Raw genomic sequence first — 7,984 nt, 5'->3', positions numbered from 1 at the left:
TAGTTTAAAAAAAACTTTAAAATGTCTAATAATAGTAACTTTATTATCAAGAATAAAATTAAATGAAATTAAATAAAATTACTTTCTTATTTTTTCAAGTTATAATTTCATTTTGAGATTTGATATATAGTTACTTTGTATGTTTTTTTAATAACTTGTAAGAATAAGTACTTGCAGATAATTATTCAGATGTTATAACTTAGTATAATATATACTATTATCTACTAGAAGTATTCACAGTAGAAAGATAAACTATAGAGATTAAATATATAATAGTATTTAAGCTGAATTATAAATAGTATTTATAAACTTCAGTCTATATAGTTGTGTGTAGTCAATTATTATTATTATTCTTCAATTATAGATGTATGCAGTCAGAGACTATGACATCTACCTGAGAACTTTAGTTCTCAGGGTTTTTCCTATATCTGTAAAGTTAACTATTATACATTCATCAATTTCAGATATACAAAATCAAAAAATTCCAGCTCAGAATACAAAAACTGTTTACAAATTGCAGTGTTTTAACATCTTTTGATACTTTGAAACTATTTGACAATATCATGATAAAAGAAAAGAGAAAAAGAACACAGTCTCAAAGATAAACACATTAAAATAGATAGATAGAAAGAAATTGAAAGAAAAAGATAAAGAAAAAGATAAAGTAAAGAGAGACTATAACAAAACAAATTATTAAAAGAGAGTGTATAGCTGTTTTAACAGACTATATCTGATTGATTTTCTTCTCTTCATATTCAGATAATTCTGAATTTAGTCATTTTCTTATAGCTGCTTGAGTTTCTGATAGAAAGTCTATTAAGTATTTAATTCCTGTCTCAGTTAAGAATAAGAATCTTATATTTAATTGATTTAGATTATACTTCTCTTTCAATCTGACTCTGAGACTATTGTATAATGCACAGTGTATTACAATATACTCAGAATTCTTATTTGTATTACAGAATAAGCATTCTATTGAGTCAAATCTATCATTAAATCTTTGTATATAAGATTTGAAATAGTCATATTCTAGTTTCAGCTGTATTATAGATGAGAATATTTTCTTTTTACATTTAATTAAACAAGATTTTCACTTGAGTTTTATTTTAAATCTTGAATAATGTATACTCTTCTTTTATTTCTGCCAGCTTTCATTTCACTTGTCTAAACAAGATTCTTTTATTTTTCTCTTTATAAAAGATCAGGACATAATTTTTTGAATAGATCTGCTTAATTCTGCACTCTTTTTTACAGCTGAATCAGTCAATTCATTATCATGAATATTCATTTAAGTAGGAACTCAGTGTAGATGAATTATCAGCTTTGATATTCTTCTCTTTTGAATTTTCAAAACAGAGTTTAAGATCAGTTCAAGATTCATTTGATTATTATAAATCTGACTATTTCTAAGTCTTTTTAAAGTAGCTTGACTATCAGAGAATATTTATATCTCTTTCAAATAATTTCCTCTTTTATAAGATTTTATTTCAATGAGTTTGAAAGCTTTCACTATTATAAATAGTTCAGTATCAAAGACTTCACATTCAGAGTCTAGATTTCAGAAATCTGAGATAAAATTAATATTATCTTCAGTATAAGCAATGCCTGCATCTAATCTATTCAAGTTCTCATTTTTTGAGTCATCTGAATAAATCAGAATAGAGTCTTTTATATTAATTGTAGAAATTCTCTTCAAATGCTGTTTATATTCTTTCTCTTTTAATAGTTCACTTATTTATAAGTCTATAAGAGATTCAAGCTTTTCTCTTCAGAGAGATAACTTCTCATGAGTAACTTTTTCAATATTTAAAGAAGAAAATTGACTACAGGCACTAGCCACCCACAGGATGCATCTTAAGCTAATTACATTTAACCCTCTATAATTAATCAATCACCGCGTCTGTTCTCTCAGGCCAGTCACTAATTTCCAGGGGTGTTAGTTAGTGACTGCCACTGCTCACTTGGTGGTGTACACACCAAGCTTCCGGTTGCTGATCTCGGCCTCATTAGATGCTCATAGGCCTATCAATCAGCCATCGTGGCCTCACCCTGTGTTAGGGACTAATCATAGGCTTGATGACTGCAGTTCTCTCTCCCAGTATTAGGGCTTGGCAGGGAGCTTGCAGGCTCTAGCCTATCAGGGTGCCCTGCCTAGGGCCTAGATACGCATCTAGGCCTGCTAGTCAGGTGGTTTTCAAAATCATTCCCTGTATTTGAGGGGGAGCTAGGCTTCAATGACAGCCCTAGTTAGGGACTCGCTTAAGTAGTGTATAACCACTACATTAGGCTTGGCTCTATATCATTAGAACCTTGACGGGTGCACAGTAGGATAGTGAGACATTGACATCTCATACCAGCCCTGATGGGTGTTTGCAGGATCTCACTTAACTAGTGGCTTGGCTTGCAGTAGAGAGTTCTACCCCGCACCAAGCCTTACTAATTAGGCTCAGCCTCTATTACATGGGGGCTTTCATGGGTAAGAAGTGGCAGGTGCCAGCGGTGGGATTCGAACCCACACACCTCTAATGTATGCGGCCTTGGTTACCAGTCTTATCAACTGGGCCACGCTGGCATGTGTGTAGTCAAGAGCTGCTAACTCTATTAATTATACAAGAGATAGAAATAGAGATAAAGAATCTGTGAGAAGCAGAATTTCTTATATACTTTTCTCTCTCTAAGACTTCATCTGTGAAGTCTTTCACTAAGTGCTTTTATAAAATCAGACTCAGCACTGTAGTAATACTCACTAAAAACTCTTTGTATCTATAAAAAAAAAACCTCAGTGAGGAAAAAAATCCCTTATTACTATAAAGAGAAAAGAGTCTGTTACTTAGTTTCTTATTTTATAAGATTCTTTATAATCTGCAGATCTTTCTCTGACTATTATATAGATTTATCTTATATCTTTTATATAGAAGAGTTCTGATTAACTCTCAATTATTTTCATAAGATTCTTATATAATTATTACACAGATTCATTTCATATCTTAATCTGAAGAATTTCAGTTAATCTTCAATCATTTTTTCACAAGATTCTTGTGTGATTATTACATAGATTTATTCTGCAGATAAATTACTTTCTATAAGATCACTCTTATCAAAGAAAAGTATTTATAAGTTAATCTTTTACTTATTCTTATAAATCATCATTTTTTAACACTGTAAAATTGTGAGAAATTTTTCATTGTTTTATTAACTCTGTAGAATTGTAGAATTAAGATATCTACAGTCTACAATTACTCTTTATAGTTATATAAAAAGATTTAAATCTGTAATTTACAATCACTCTTTATTTACTTATCACGCTCTCAGCCGCGTTAAGACCTTATTACGGTTTCACACGGCTCATCACTTTCTTGCGGATGATTCTATTCATCCCGCAGACTGTTTAAACCAGTTTTCAATCACTCTATAACATTATTTGAATATATTATAGAAAGATCTGATTGATAAATATAAGAACTCTACTTCTATATAAGATCAGCAGATTACTCTTTCATAGTAGTGAGATATCACTGAGATATCACTCTGACTATTCTTGCTCATGAAATGAGAGAAGAGTATTCACTATTATCTATATAGAATAACTAGATGCTGACTTCTTATTAAAGAAGTTAGTAATTAATTTTTCTTCTACTGAAATATATACAAGAGTTACTATGTTTCTCATACAATCTTCTTAGTATACTAAGTACTGTATCTGTGATATTCTTATAATAACTCTGTAGTCTACAAGCTCACTATTTAAGCAAGATAGTTAAACTTACTTATACAGCTTCTTAAATAACTATCTTTATATAATACTGCTAACTAGTCACTGCTTTAGTTCTGTTATATTACAATTCAAATTACTCAATCTAATTACAAGTTTGAATCAGTCAAGCTCTATTAATAGACTGATATAATCTCATACATCTGTATTAAGACTGATCTGATCTCACTCTCTGAGAGAAACTTCACATCATTTTCTAGAGTGTGTACATCTCTATTCTAGCAGAAATCTGAGATTTCTGAACCTGCTGCACATTTTAACATAAGCTCTTTAATCACTCTATCACTGTCACAGCCTCTACACATCTATATCTATTATGAAGATAGAGAGATTAAGATCAGAGATTCTTTAAATTATAAGAGAAATATATTATCTGAATTTCATAACTTCATCTGTACTCTTGAACAGAAATTTCACCTTAATCTAAGTCAGTTTAATACTCATGAGATATAAGTAATATATGCTGTTAACCTTCTTAAAGACATCTCTGTAACTACTTAGATTATTAAGAAGAGAGAGCTTGAGTATATTAATACTATTATAACTTAGAAAGAATTCAAGAACTTTCTACTGAATTAAATTAAGAATCACTGTAATCATAGCTTCACAGCAGTACAGTAGTTTAACTTATTATATTAATAAAATAATGAGAATTCTTCTAATTTCAATACAAGATTTAAAGAATATTAAAAGAAATTAACTGATAATTTAAATTAATTAAAGATATAGCTTTATCTTATAAAGCTGACTTATAAGATATGAATAATAATATCACAGTATCAGAGTTTATTAATTAATTATACTGAGCTTATTAACTTGACTTTCTGAATCTATTTGAATAATTAATACTCTGAGAAAAAGATTAATAAGATCTCTTTTAAGTAATTAATAATAGAATTTAAATAATACTATAACAGCTCTAGTATAAAAAAAGTAAAGAAGAATTTTAAATATTCTGATTCTTCACTCACTATGAAGAAATGTTAAAAAAGATTTGATAAAGATCTCTATTTTTAACTGTGAAGCTGATAATCACTATACTAGTGATTATAAGAAGCTGAAGAAGAAAAGAAATTAAGAAGATATCATCTTAAAGTTAACTTCTCTTCTGACAAATATATCTATGAAAGATAAAGAAGAGAAAGAAATAAAGAATTAATAATTCTTATATCTCTAAGTTTATATTATAATTACAATATATACTCTGAATAAGAAGATATCAGTAAGATATCTACTTGACTCTGAGATAAATACTAACTTTATATTCTATTTCTTTTCTTTAATGAAGAATTGAAAGAAGATAGATCTGTCAGACTATGTGAAATTTACTAATGAAATGAAGTGTCACTGTTTTAACATAATGTAAGTAAAGTGTGTGATCACAGACTTAGAAGAAATCTTTAAGAAAAGCAGTCTGCTTCTTTACACTGTTAATATTATAGATAAGAACATCATTCTAGATCTTCTATAATTAAGAGAAAACAATTCTCTTATTAACTGAGTCACTTAGATATGATGATATTATCTCACTAATAAAGAGACAGTGATAGAGAAATCTAAAGAGTTTCATTAGAAGAATCTTGAGAAAAGAATAAAGTTAATATACTATATAGCAGATAACTGAGACTTAAGAATAGTTAAAGAAGCTATCACTCTCACTGCAAGATTAACAGCAGTATTCATTATTAAAGATGAATATATACAATATCTCTTTACAGATTATAAGAATGTCTTTTCAGAAAGAGAAGTAGTGAAGTTTTCTAATATCAAGATATAATATAAAATCTATCTTAAAGATAATGTAACAGTACTGTACAGATCTCTTTATAACTTATTTATAAAGAAATTGAATGTTCTGTATAAATATCTCAAGAAAGTGTAATCAAAGAACTGAATACACTTATTAAAGAGTCTGACAGAAGTACTCATACTCTTTATACTTAAAAAGAACAGTAGACTATATCTATATATAAACTACAGAGATCTTAATAAGATGATGATTAAGAATTACTATTTATTACTGTTAATTAATGAGATAATTGATTAATTATCTGAAGCAAAGATATTCTCAAAGATTGATATACAGAATATCTATCATAGAATCAGAGTTAATGAAGATGATGTTTGAAAAACAGCTTTTTATATCAAGTACAGCAATTTTAAGTATCTTGTTTTATCTTTTAATCTTTGTAATGCTTTAGTCATCTTTCAGATCTATATAAATGAGATACTGTAAGGTCTTGTCAATGTCTTCTGTATAGTATACTTGAACAACATTCTAATCTTCTTGAAAATAGAGAAAGAATATAATACTCATATTCAAGAAGTGTTGAGTCACTTGAGACAGTATTAACTCTATACAAACACTGAAAAACACTTGTTCTATATACAGGAGATTGATTTCTTAAATTATATTATTAAGATTAAGAACATTTTAATAAACAGAAGCTGAGTCTCTGTCATTGAGAACTAATCAGTACTGTGAACATATTACAAGATATAGATATTTCTAGAATTTATGAATTTCTACAGATAATTCATCTATATATATTCATAGATTACTACCTCTCTTACAGATCTGTTAAAGAGAAGTGTGAAAGATAGAAAAATAAGACTATTTATTCTCACTTAAGATACTGTGGCACTGTGCAGATATTTGTAGAATTAAAACAAGCTTTTACAGATATTACAATACTGAATCACTTTAACTCTGATTTATTCAGTTAGTGTAAGACTGATATATTCAGAAATAAGATCTATGAAATCTTTTCATAGTTGACACTGAAGATCTTTCAATATTGAAAGAATCAGAGAATAATAATATCTGAGAATATAGATAATAAAATGTCTGTAAAAGAAGGCTTTTTCACAGAGTCTATAAGATATTATAAATGAAGATCAGTGATCTTCTTCTTTAAGAAGTTATTACTTATATAGAGAAGATATAATACTTATAATTAAGAGATATTAGTAATTATTAAATTTTTTAAGATCTGACAACATTATCTTCAGAGTAGTAAGTACTCAGTGTAAGTTCTTACTAATTATATAAATCTGTGTTCCTTCTTGATAATAAAGAGCTTGATAGAATGTTAAGTCAGATGACCACGCTTTCAGAGTATAATTTCTATATTTAATACTATTCAGATCAGCTTAATTCTGCTGATACACTGTTTAAACAGCTCAATTATAATATTATTAATGAGAAGAAGAATTCTATAAAAGAACCTCTATCATCACTGTAGAAGAAGCTGACTACAGAGAGTTAAAGTTCTCTGAAGCTTGAGAACAGCACTGATAAGACAGCTATATAACTCAGTATAGAAGATGAAAGAAAATCTAAGTCTCTGCAGAGAACTGACACTGAAGATCATGAGCTTCTCATGTTATATCTTACTATTATTAAATTGATAAAGAATAAAACAGTCTACAATCTTTTAATCTGACTACTTTTAAAATTTATTAATAAGTGATAGAAGAAGAATATCTCTACTGTAGCTTAAATTCAGAAGTTAAAGAAGAAAGAATCTAGTTTAAACTTGAAAGAGATAGACTCTGAGCAGAGTAATACTGCTAAGAAATTAAGTTACTGATAACTAGAAGAATGTGAACTTCTACTGCTGAATAATTCAGTCTTTATCTCTTATAGCAGAGTGATATGTTAGAAGTTATTGAGAATTTATCATGATAATTCTTATTCAGAGTACTTTAGATTAGAGAAGACTGAAAAGCTTCTAAAATATAAATATATTTAAGACAAGCTTTAAGCAGATATCAAAGAGTATGTTAAGACTTATAATATCTGTTAAAGAATAAAGATTCTATAATATAAGTAATACAATGAGTTAGTATCACTGCCTGTTTCAAAGAGCTTATAATAGAATCTATTAATGAATTTCATAGTTAATCTGCTAAAGTCAATAAGAGTCAAAGAATATAACTTAATTTTAATTATTATTAACTACTTTATAAAGATAATTAAATATATCTCTATTTATAAAAAGATTAAAGCCTCTAAATTAACTAATCTATTTTTAAATATTATTATTTATAATTATAATACTCTGAAGTTATTAATAAAAGATCAAGAATTTCTCTTTATTAGTAAATACTGATCAGTCTTTTACTATCATCTTATAATAAGATGTCTTCTTAGTATTATATTTCATTCACAGACAGATAGTCAGACTGAATGTCAGAATCTGTGACAGG

At 27.9% G+C, this 7,984-nt stretch overlaps 1 non-coding gene across 1 annotated transcript; it reads right to left on the bottom strand.

The window, feature by feature from the left end:
* Positions 1-2,491: 2,491 nt before the first annotated feature.
* On the bottom strand, positions 2,492-2,572 carry BDBG_17483. The gene has a single exon. It is a non-coding gene; the product is annotated as a tRNA-Leu (tRNA).
* Between the last annotated feature and the right edge of the window lie 5,412 nt (positions 2,573-7,984).

Source organism: Blastomyces gilchristii, assembly GCF_000003855.2.
Source record: "Blastomyces gilchristii SLH14081 genomic scaffold supercont1.15, whole genome shotgun sequence".
In the NCBI taxonomy this organism is placed as follows: Eukaryota; Fungi; Ascomycota; class Eurotiomycetes; order Onygenales; family Ajellomycetaceae; genus Blastomyces; species Blastomyces gilchristii.
Note: the sequence above shows the minus strand (reverse complement) of the source record. Positions and strands in the feature narration are given on the sequence as shown.